The 12,205-nt window shown below is 43.5% G+C and overlaps 1 non-coding gene and 1 pseudogene across 1 annotated transcript; both read right to left on the bottom strand.

Moving 5' to 3' along the window:
• Positions 1 to 11,373: 11,373 nt before the first annotated feature.
• On the bottom strand, positions 11,374 to 11,492 carry LOC148813244 (5S ribosomal RNA; annotated as a pseudogene).
• A 537-nt stretch (positions 11,493 to 12,029) lies between these two features.
• Positions 12,030 to 12,148, bottom strand: LOC148813243 (5S ribosomal RNA). Its single transcript, XR_016086247.1, has one exon. It is a non-coding gene; the product is annotated as a 5S ribosomal RNA (ribosomal RNA).
• Positions 12,149 to 12,205: the final 57 nt, after the last annotated feature.

Genomic DNA, 12,205 nt, shown 5'->3' with positions numbered 1-12,205 from the left:
CTTACATTTGACTACAGCTACCTGCTTTGGGAGTTGGAGAGCCGCAAGCAGCTCAGACACCAGATCCGCATTCTTTACCGGAGTGCCAGCAGAGGTTAAAAAATCCCTATTACTCCATAATCTTCCAAAGTCATGGCATACTCCAAATGCGTATCGTGAGTCTGTGTATATTGTGGTGGTCTTGCCTTTTGCTAATTTACAGGCTTCCACCAAAGCTTTCAGTTCAGCTCGCTGTGCTGATGTGGGTACCTCAAATCTTCCCCCACATTGGATATCATGTTCTGTAGTCACAGCCCAACCCGCTTTCCTCTCCCCACTAGAATTTATGAATGAAGTTCCATCAGTGAAGAGGATGAGGTCTTCATTCCTTAGTGGTTGCTCGGCTATTTTGATGCCCTCATCTTCTCCCATTGCCCAAACATCACAGCTGTGTTCTAACATATAGGCTTCTGATGGGTCAGGTAACAATGTGGCTGGATTTAGAGCTCCTTCACATTCAATGGTAATATTTGGAGCCTCTAACAAGACCTGCCACTTGCTCCATCGTATCGCATTAACCTGACTGACCCGATTCAGGGACATGAGGGTGTGTACCGCATGTGGGCATCGAACAATCAGTTGTTGATCTAGCACTATGTTATTGACTGCCTGTACTGCTAGACAGACGGCCTGAACGGCTCGTAGACATGGTCCCCAGCCCCTGGCTACCTCGTCCAAGGATCCAGAGTAATACCCTACCGGGCGGTACCTACCCCCATGTTCCTGTGTTAGTACAGCTGTCCAAAATCCATTCTTTTCACTTACATAGAGGTAGAATGGTTGATCTGTCTGAGGAAACCCCAATGCAGGAGCCTGTAACAGAGCTTGTTTTAAATCATTAAAAGCGTGTTCAGCTTCAGGACTCCAAGCAATAGGATCAAGGGACCTCCCTCCCCCCTTTAATAGGTCTGTAAGTGGTTTGGCCCTTTCAGAAAAAGCATCAACCCAATTTCTATTGAAATTGCACAGACCCAGAAATGATCGGAGCTCTCTCACCGTATTGGGACTAGGGTGTGTTCAGATTGCCTGGGCCCAATCTTCTGTCAATTCCCTTTTTCCCTGACTAATCTTCTGTCCCAAGTAAATTACGGTGTCTAGGCATAACTGTGCTTTGCTATAACTAGCGTTGTGTCCTTTTTTAACCAAATGGTCGAGAATAATTTGGAGGTCCTTCTTGTGGGTTTCCTCGTCAGGAGACGCGATTAAAATATCATCCACATATTGGATAACGACGGAGGACACTTGAGGCAACTTCCGGAGATGCCTCCGAAGTGCCATGTGATACACGGTGGGGCTGTTATGAAACCCCTGTGGTAACCTGGTCCAAGTATATTGTTCTCCATCTACAACAAAAGCGAACCAATCTTGTACCTCTGGATGTAGAGGAACAGACCAGAACCCATTAGCCATGTCAATTACTGAAAACACCTGGTGCTCAGGGGTCAGTAGTTGAAAAATAGCAGAGGGGTCTGCTACCAAGGGGGTGAGACGGTTGAGTTTTGAGTAATCAACTGTGAATCGCCATGCTCCGCTGGCTTTCTTTACAGGCCATATTGGACTGTTGCTTGTACTATGTGTTTTTCGTACAATGCCTTGAGCCAATAGTTTTTGTATTACTGGTCGAACCCCTTCCTCCGCCTCTTTGTTGATTTTATATGGCTTTGTGTATGGCGGGGATTTCCCAGTAAATGTGGCGGGTTCCATATCCAGAAGCCCGCATTTGTCCTTATCCATAGTCCAGATTGAATGCCCTTCAGGCAGAATCAGGGCGATTCTCGGGTCTCAACGTCCTTTAAATCCTGCTACTTAATGCTTTGCTCTTTTATTATGAGGTGTGTTTATGTTAGTGTCGTGCGTGTGTATATGTATTTCACAAACAAGGAAAACACCAAAAAACATATATATATATATATCTTCTACTTCTGTTTCCTTTAAAACAAAAAACCACGCCAATATGGCACGATCAAGGCGTAGCTAATCTCAGGACCCCGGGCGCAATTAAGGCCCACACCAATCCTGGATTATACGTGCATTTAATGCACCACTCAGCTCCAGAACCCCGGGCGCAATTAAGGCCCACACCAGTCCTGACCTTCAGAACTCCGGGCGCAATTAAGGCCCACACCAGTCCTGAACTATGTGCATTTAATGCACCACTTGCTCCAGAACCCCGGGCGCAATTAAGGCCCACACCGATCCTGAGCCTCAGAACTCCGGGCGCAATTAAGGCCCACACCAGTCCTGAACTTCGTGGTAAAGGTCCAAAACCCGTTCGAAAACTCCACGCGCAATTAAGGCATACACCAGCTTCGAACGCCTGTACACAATACCGTGGACCGCCTGCCAGACCAAATTCTGGGCTTACAGCAAACAACCCATTACATACACCGGTGTCTTCCCCGGGCCAGAGGAATTCAGGAACTCACGTTTACTCTGTCATCTCGGGCAATTCTTGCAGGGAGCTGAGACTTCCCAATCGGTCAGAGAGAGTCGGGACTTTTAAATAAAAGAGCAGTCCTTACCTCTTAGTAATGTGCGCGCTGACCGTCTCTCCTGTCGATGGGAAGTTCTGCGCCTTCTGGAGCATCCGCCGACTACGCCAAATTTGTTGTAACAGAAGAAATAAGGTTTTTGATCCCGAGATGAAGTAAAACAGATGAGTTTATTGCATGCAAGGAACAATAAAGCCAAAGTCTTGTTTCCCGCAAGAAACAACAAAACCGAAGTATTGTTCCCCGTACTGGTACAAACTTTTGGGTTATATAGTGTCTTCTTCTCCGTTTCTGACGTCACTCGGTCTGATGGTAAAGAGGGGGGTTCATGGTATTTGGCCAGTTTACGATGTCTGGCCAAATGGTCAGTTTAAGATTACACCCAGGGGGGTTCCTAGCTTGCATCTGCAATCCTTATTAGTTAACCCCCTTTCCTGCCATTGGCCATTTGAATTGGCTTCTATGAAAATTGGCCATGGTGTGAGTGAGTCCTGTGATGGACTGGTGTCACATTATGGGTGATACAGTACTTTGCATCCACTGCTTGCCAGGATGGTTCCAGTTCTACCACAACCCTGAATTGAGTGGATGCGTATATCAATGTAGCCATCAACTTGCATGTTCCTCTTCTTCACTCAATGCAAAGGAAGCCAGCTGTTGTTTGAGGTTTTGTGCTCTTTAACAGGAATTATGACCATTTTCGTGCCCACTTGTTGAAACAACACTTTCTTTGCACCCATTCCTCAACCTGTAATAGCGAGAAAATAAAAATGAATACACCAAACTGTAAAAATCCTATATATGTAATTTCTTACTTTTGTTGTATGAAAGTATTCTTACTGTCATGTTCTTTACCACCCCTGGGTGCTACAGGTGCTTCAGCTGGAGAAAGGCCTGCAGGAAATACAGTACAAGAAGCTGCTCAGGCAAGGTGATGTCTTGCCCAGTCTGTGCAACACATCTCTCTTTGCTACCATCAACACCTTCCAGCATTCCTTCGTACTTGGTTCTGGACTCTGCAACTGTCTATATCTGTGGGAGAAATTAATACTCATCAACTTTTTTTTGTATTCAAATTAAAAGTACAACTGAAAGAAGTTTTAAAATGAAAATGACCTATTTTAAGTAATCTCTTGGCAACATTCTTACTGTTCTTCTTCTGAATATCCTTTAGGATACTTTGGAAGATGATGATGAGGTTAGCCAGGCTGGGATCCTCTACTTTCACACTGATATCATTTAGGATGTAGCCCGGAAAATGGTTTATGTTCTTAATATAATTAGCAATGATTTGGTGAGACAGTCCAGTGGTCTTCATTTGGTTACAATAATTGTTGTTTTGGATAGGCCCTTTACAAAGTTTAAGGAAGATGCAGATGGATCCATAAAAAGAGGAATCTGGAAACATTTTCTACCTGACAAATGTAGAGTCACTATGTTTATGGCTGAGATTTCACATGGGTGAATTTTAAGCTAAGGAGAAAAACATGTGCTATGGAAATATCACTGCTCAATTTTAAATGCCTTTAAAAATAAATACCTCCTGAGAGCAATCTGCCACTCCAAGATCCTTGGTAAGGTCCTGTTTAAACCCAGCCAGGTGAGGAGCATCCAGGGAGTGAATTCTGTCCAGTCCAGCCTGGGTCACCGTCTTCCTGAGAGCCTGCTGATGGCTTTATAAGAACTGGGGGGACAGTAGGAATACAAAATACACATTTAAACATTTTTACTTCTAAGACAAACTACAAGTATAAAACAAAAGATACATTTGGAAAAAATAGAAAGTTCTCCAGAACTCACATCTTCCCCTTCCTCTTCCACTTCAGTCTCTGGCATCTCTTCCTCCTCGACAGCAGCCTCTTGCTCAGGGCATCTGGACCACTGGTATATCATTTTAACATACCCTTACATAAAGGTAAAGGTTAGAAATGAAACAGAAGAACCCTTATAAATTATAAATATCTTACCTTGCTGATGTGTCCTCAGGATTCCACATAAAACAGTCCATGGACTCCGCCAGTCTCACATTCTCACCACACATGAGCCCTATGCTCTTGCAATCCCCGACCTGCCCATTCCTCAGGTGATTCAACAAGTCCTTCCTGGCCTGGAGAAGGACCTTGCTGATGTCCTCTGCTGAGGCTCATTTCATAAACACCCTCTTTAGGTGAAAAGGAAACTGGTCAAATGTCTTCAGGCAGGTCTTGCACACCAGAGGAATCCTCATGGGTCTCTTTTGAAAATAAATAACTTTTGTGTAAAGGAACAAGTCAAGACTGTTTCAGTTTCTTAACCGAGCCTTAATTTTCTCTCCAATAGCTTCACCATATTGTTTATTGTATTTTTATCAGAATTATACCTTGCTCTAAAATAATGACTTTATAAAACAACTTAACTCTTACTTGGTCTTGTTCGCAGTCTTTCCAGTAGAAGTCGTTGTAGAATTTAAAAACTGCTGTGATAATTTGGTCTGCCCGAGTGTCCTTCCCTAACCCAGTATTGATAGCTTGTGTACTGTAGGGTCCAAAGGTGGTGTTCTGCAATTTCCTCCCATAATGTTTCTTTGATCAGTTGGAAGCAAGTGTGAAAGCTTCCTCCCAGTGGGGAAGCTCAAGATCCTCTAGTTGTATGACAGATTTTGCTCTTCGAGGATCTGCAGTGTGGTGTGAAGCCAATTTTTGGCATTGCTTACCAGCTTCAAATATGTGAGTTTGGGTGGCTTGGCAGGTTTTATGAGTTCCTCGGTCTTCCGTCGTAGGCTGGCGGGTGCTCGGTTCTCCCGTCCAATAAAACTGCTGTGTTTTGTAAATGGTGGACTGTTTGGATCATTTTGTAGATGATCCTGGTTCCTTGTTGGAAGGTATCCTGTCTGTTTGACATGTTTGTTGTGTAGGCAGTGTGGAGGGTGACCGTACGGTTGCGTGCGTTGTCAACTCTGGATTGATCCATACTTACCATTTAAATGCCTAAAGCTTCGTTGACACCATTAGGTTTCCACTGTTAGGCAGCTTTACCTCTGTAGAATCTGTGGCTCCATAGGAAGACAATCTTGCCTTTCTGTGTGTCGCTATGTTTCTGCCTGGGTCTTCTTCAGGCATTGTTCTGGAACACTGTGTCCATGCTGGCCTGTTTTTATCCTGTTTTGTAAGGGGCAGTGTGTTGTAGTTCCTCCTAGGGGGCTAGTTTGTATCCTATGGTCTGTGTTCCTTCTGTACGTTTCTGTATGAGTAGGTGCAGTTTCAGTTGGTGAATGGGTTTCTGCTTTCCCTGGTGGGGATTATGCATGGACCATTAACATCTCAATAGGCAATCAGGGTCTTTTGTTTTCCTCCCTAGTAGGACTGTGCAAGCTGTGCGAGTTTCCATAGCTGATTGGTTTCAGTTATTCTTCTGTTTGTTGCGTGTTAGTATGGTGAAGAGTTCCAGTCCCTGTAGGATCTGGCTAGTTAGGAGAGGGGAACAAAGCTCCTTCTCCCAGATTTTATCCGAGAGGGGACCATCTGGGACAAGGAGAGCACTCTCCTTCCAACGACTAAAACCCTCCCGGTTTTTCTGATGTTCAGGTCTTGTGTAAAGATAGTAATAAGTCTTTTGATCCACTCCCTTTCCTTTTTCTTTCTTTCAATCTCTGTCCAGTTGGGGTTGCTTTCCAGTCCCGTGGTTCCTGATGTACCTGTGTTGTGTCAGCTGGGTTCGGATGGAGTTACCCGTTCCCCCCACATAGGTCACCCCGCACTTTTTGCACTGAATGCTGTAGATGGCGTTATTGATGTTTTCTGAGAGTGCCCTTTGCAACTGGAAGATTTCTTTAGTTTCTTTGTTTTGGATCATTGTTTTCTGTTATGAAATGTTTGGCTCTTGGTGTATATGATCTGTTTTGTACAGGTTTTAGCTTGCTTTGGACTAATTAATGCTGAAGGTTTTTGTTTTTTTCTGTGTGCAGATATGATTTTGTGCTCCCTTAGTATGTTTGTGTTTTCTAATATCATTGTTTTTGGTTGTTTTTTATGCTGAGTTGAGAATATGATATGTTGAGGGGTATTTTTCTGTCATCTGGAGTTTTTCTATTTAGAAATGTTTGTACCACATTTTTGAGGAAACTTTGTGTGTATCTTCTCTGGCATAAAGCTTGGAAGAGTGTGTATTTGGCTTCCTCAAAGTCTTGTTGTTGTGTACAGATTTTGTGGAAGTGTAGGAGTTGTGATTTTACCAGTCCTTTTAAAGTATGTTTTGGGTGGAAGCTATCCTTGTGCAGTAAGCCGTGTGAATGTGTCTTTGAAAAATACCTTGATGTCCAGTTTGTCTGTGTTGTTGAAGGAAGAAACCTTGTATGTGGTGGTGTCTAGGAAGTCTATCAGGCTACCATGCTTGGTGTATTTGAGTTTAATGGACCTGTGGTGTGTGTTGAGGGTGTTAATGATTTCTTGTAAGGCTTGATATGTGCTGCCTATATGTTTATTTTTTATATCTTTGCCCTGGGATGGACTGGTGTCCTTTCCAGAGTGTAGCCTGCCATGTGTCTATTTCTTGCCACGTTTTAAAGTGGAGTTACAATCTTACTATTTTTACAGTTTTAAATTGACATTTACAAATGTATATTGAAGCAGCTACCCACCTGAACTAAACTATGTCAGCATGTGTAGTCTGCAAAGGAACAAGTAATAGGTTTATTCCATACTGAAAAGAGAAGAGAGAAAACTCAATGTTTCGGCTGTGAAGCCTTCTTCAGGTGTGAGAAAGACAGGGCAGATTACAAAGATTAAATAGCACAGAAGAACAAAAGCTGGGAGAGGGGAGGAGGCAGGAGCAGCAGAGGGCCACACAGGAAGTGCAAAATGGAGAGAGGTGAAGAAAGGTGTGAAGTCAAAACCTGCAAGAGAATAGAGAAGATTACATTAAAATAAGTCAGTCATTGAGAGATCCTGGCTATTTGAGGTGAAAAGAAAAACTATGGGCTTGGAGAAATCTTTAACCTTCCCAGCCCTAATATGTTCTCTGAAGCATTCTCCTAGTCTCCTTTCGGTTTCCCAAATGTAGATAGCTGGGCATTTTTTGCAAGAGATACAGTAAATGAGATACAGGATGTTGTCAGGGTTATCTGGAATTGTCCTGTGATGCCCTGAATGTCGTTAGATATGTATTTGCCAGTGATGCAGCGAGTGCTATTGCAGGGGAAGGTGCTGAGTGTGAGGGAGCTGTGAACAAGAAGCTTATGTGGTGGTCAGCGATAAGAGATGATTGGGCGGTCGGAAAAAAGAGTACCAATGGAGGGATCGTCCTGTAAAATGTAGTCATTGTTAATGATGGTCCTGGGGATAGAAATTGGGTTAGGGTGGTAGGGAAGCACCGAGGGAATGCAGTTGTGAGACTGGGAGTTCCTGATTGAGTTGATGATCCGAGGGCTGTTTTTGGCCCGGGAGTAGAATAAAGCGACACCTTTCATCAAACATTTTGACAGGTACCACGCCCCCTTTTTCAGCAAATGGGAGGCCGCCATGGGCAGATGTCCTGCCCCCTTATCGGCCAATGGTGCAATGTTATGGGCGGATGTCCCGCCCCCTCGAGAGCCAATGGTGTGTCATAATGAGTGTTGTTGTCCCGCCTTCCACCCCTAGCAGCCCCAGGCCTCAGGGTCCAAATGCCCACCACCGCATCCCCTTCGATTTATAAATAAGTGTGTGAAAGTGCGTATTAGCGATGAGGGATGGAAGGTGATAATGTCTGCTGCAGGTTTGAATGCAATCTATTATAACCCTAGGGAATCGGCGGTGTGGGAAGTCTGGTGAGGGCCGCGAGTTTCCGGGATGTGAGCACACACGCACACACGCACACACTGACTGACTGACTGACTGAGTAAAGTGTCACAGAAAGAACTCGCAGGACAAATAGCATGTGAAATGTGAACCACTCAACCATTTCATCAGTAGGTTTTAAATTACAGAAACATCCCAGTATACACTTTTAAACTTTTCACACACATTACAGACTACTGCTTGCAATCGCCAATTAAATGTTGGTGCAGAAAATTAGTTGTAGCTATCGCCCCAACATTGTTCAGAAACTCAGCAGCATCTGAAAAAGCATTCATAACGCCCTTTCTCTCGCCATTTCTATAGCCGTGAACACCGAACTGGGCGACCCTAACAGAGAAAATAAATTAGCCTGAGTGATCAGAGGGACGGTGTTACCACAGGTTCTATGTAAAATACGTTGTATTTTGGAATACACACCGCTGAATCCGCCAGGCTTCAGTTTCTGATCTGAAAACATCAGAATCGCAGTAATTTCACTCATGTTCTTTACATGCACATCTATCTCTTTAACAAATTCAAGGACATTAGTATTCAGTTAATTGATTTTCATTTCAAGCTTTGCAGAAAGAAGAGTGTAAAGCACTTTTTGAAAGAATTCTTACGTATACATTCGAAATTTTTCATTCTTCTCACGATGGCACACCTGTGTCTGTAAAACAGAGTGAAAGCTCTATTCACATTGCGAGTATTTCACAGCCCTGGTTTTACATAGATCTTTTTTCTTTTCTGTAAAAATATGTATAAATAAGTATAAAATAAGTTTTGCAACGCACCAAAAGTCACGTGTAGTATTTTTCCATCTACCTTTACAAGTAAGGACCGTACATACTCATATGGCGAGCGGTCGTCAATTATTTTTCTCAGCAAGTGCTTTATACTCCGCTCAGTATCATCTGTAAAAGTATAGGCACCCAGGCCACTGGCGATGTACAGAACAGCCGATAAAATTCGGGCTAAACTGAGACACTTATAAATTTCTAATGCGGCAAACAACACATCTTTGTACTGTAACATGACCAGGGGAAGGGTCATTCATAACAGGTATTTTCGGAATGACCTACTTAAAATACTAGATATGGACCTTAGCAAAATGGCTGCCAAAAAGAATCAGCTGACCGGTACATGGAAAGGGTCTACCCTGAGAAACAATGAGACACAGCTGAGCCGCATCAGGAACCAAAATATAAGTGCCCCGGAGGCAGTGAACAGGGCGGAAGCCGATAAGGTGAATGCGGTTTGGAGGAAAAGAGAGGAAAGAGGTGTATGTTAAAGATCGGGCTAAAGAATAACGGACTACTGAAAGGAGAAAAGGTTTATGGTTTTTGGATTACGGACACTGGATAAGGATACATCGCAGATTGGCTTTATTACGGACTTTTGGAACTCGGATCGGATCAGGATTAAGGGAACGGATTACGGACTGTATTTGGAAGATAGTTGGAGGAAGAAAAGCCACGAAACTCAGGAAAGAAAAGTGTGGTGTGAGTACTACTTTCATTTACATAAACTTTCCCCCGGAGACACCACAGTACCCATCCGCGCACCCGACAACTAGGCATGTGTGACCCCGTTGACCTGGATGATTAATCAAACGGGCCGCGCATTCATCAACCACAACCCCCTTTAAACAATGGTTGAAGGTGCAACATACCACCGACTTTACAATCTGATCCATAGCATCGGGCTCATTAGAGCCATCGTTAGCTAAACTAGGTTGAACATCATCATTAATCACATTTTGGCGAACACACATGAACAGACACGAAACATTCAAGCTTGATGGTAGTTTGAAGATTGATGCGTCGACCTCTTCGTTATTCTATTAAAGGAAAAAAGAAAAGGAAGGCTTAACAAAATAAATAGGCATGCTTTTTACCTAAAATATTTACAATTGTAATGCCTCTTTTGTGTTAGAGTTTTTCGTTTGCTTCGAACTTGCTGTGGTTTAATATTTACCATTTGTAGCAACTCTTCATCAGTCGTTGACGGACCCCCAACACCTGAATCACCGTCAGAGTTCACATGACAGCCACTGTCACACACCACTGAGTGCTGGGTCAGCTTTTGCTAAAAAGAAGACAAAGTGTTGAAAACGAAATACGCTAAACGCAGATTGAAAATACAATTCCACTATCAGAAAAAATATTTTAGCAACCTACTTCTTCAGTTTGCATAGCAGAGGAATCCGATGATTCTCTACTCAAAGAAGCCATCTTCGCAGCAGTCAATATCGGGGCCTGACAGCTCATGTGTCACACTTCAAAACCGGCAAGTCGGCTAATTTAAGCATAAACTCCAAATTTGTAACCATGCCTACATAGCTCAAGACATTTTTCAAATGGTTGTGATGTTTTAGAACGCCCCACCATATCCCCCCGCCCCAAAATCACACGTGTTTTATCGAGAGTGAAAAGTAATCACGTTGAATTAAAATATGTAAGCTTATTTCAATGACAAATTCTCAACAACTTTTCAAAAGTTTGAAATGATTTTCCACGTACCGTGAACGTAAAGTCCTTAAACCTTAAAAATATTAACATGCAACCCAAGCCTCAAATGATGTGTGTGTCTCTAGAAAAGAAATTACATTGAATCAAAAAATGTAAAACTTATTTTATCTTTTGAGAAGAGCGTTGTAGGGCAGGTCTTTATATTTTAGTGGATAGGTCATAAAAGTGTTAAAATAATTGAATAAGACACATTTAGCAGCGATAAATTATAAGCACGAGCAAAAATTGATATTTATAACGCTTATAGATTTTAACAATATAACAGACTTTACTAAAATGTTTACTTTTAAGTTAAATATTACATCACAACATGTCCACACCCAGGCACCTGCCGTTAAAGGTTATGGGATGTAGAGATACAGTATATAAGGTTCATGATGAGAATAAAAAACGCTCATGCTAATACACAAGCACATGTGTCTCACCAAAGCTGACAAATAAAAAGCCAAAAAGCCACACTGCACATGTGAACAGGGGAATGAGGGAGTGAGCGAAGATAGGGTGCTTCCTGCGCTTGAAAGCTTACAGCACCTGGTATTCCCAGGCAGTCTCCCATCCAAGTACTAACCAGTCTCATCCCTGTTTAGCTTCAGAGATCAGACGAGATCAGGCGTGCTCAAGGGTGTGTGGCCGTATGCGAGAGCAAGGATCGCTGGCACCCTTCTAATAGAGAGGACAGCTCCGTCACCTCTTTTACGACGCTGCTTTTTTTCCCTTGCGTTTTTCTCTTCTTCCCACGTTCTCTCTCTTCACTGCCTTCGTCCCCGCTCTATTTCACTTCAGCCTTTCACTCTTGCTTCCTTCCAGTGAGGACGGAGCTGCGGGAGAAAGGGTGCTATAGAGGATCGCTGTGGAGAGCTGCTGCTGTGCTTTGACATCTGAGCTCTGTGGAAAACGATCTCAATACAATTCTGAAAAACGCGACTCCCCGCACACCAGCCGAACAAGTCTCCACAGTCGAAGCGCTGTGTCTCTTTTCAGCTGGCGATAAACCTTTCCTCGATCCTTTGCGGACTTGTAAAACTGTTCATGATCAGAATAAAAAACGCTCACGCTAATACACAAGCACCCGTGTCTCGCCAAAGCTGACAAATAAACAGACGGACAAGCCGCACTGCACGTGTGAACAGAGGAATGAGCGAGCGAGCGGGGATAGGGCGCCTCCTGCGCTTAAAAGCTTACAGCACCTGGTATTCCCAGGCGGTCTCCCATCCAAGTACTAACCAGGCCCATCCCTGTTTAGCTTCCGAGATCAGACGAGATCAGGCGTGCTCAAGGGGGTGTGGCCGTAAGCAAGAGCAAGGCTCGCTGGCACCCTTCTTATAGAGAGGACAGCTCCGTCACCTCTTTT

The sequence above is a fragment of the Atractosteus spatula genome, assembly GCF_055471065.1.
Source record: "Atractosteus spatula isolate fAtrSpa1 chromosome 10 unlocalized genomic scaffold, fAtrSpa1.hap1 SUPER_10_unloc_1, whole genome shotgun sequence".
In the NCBI taxonomy this organism is placed as follows: domain Eukaryota; kingdom Metazoa; phylum Chordata; class Actinopteri; order Semionotiformes; family Lepisosteidae; genus Atractosteus; species Atractosteus spatula.
This window is presented reverse-complemented; position numbering and strand designations above follow the sequence as displayed.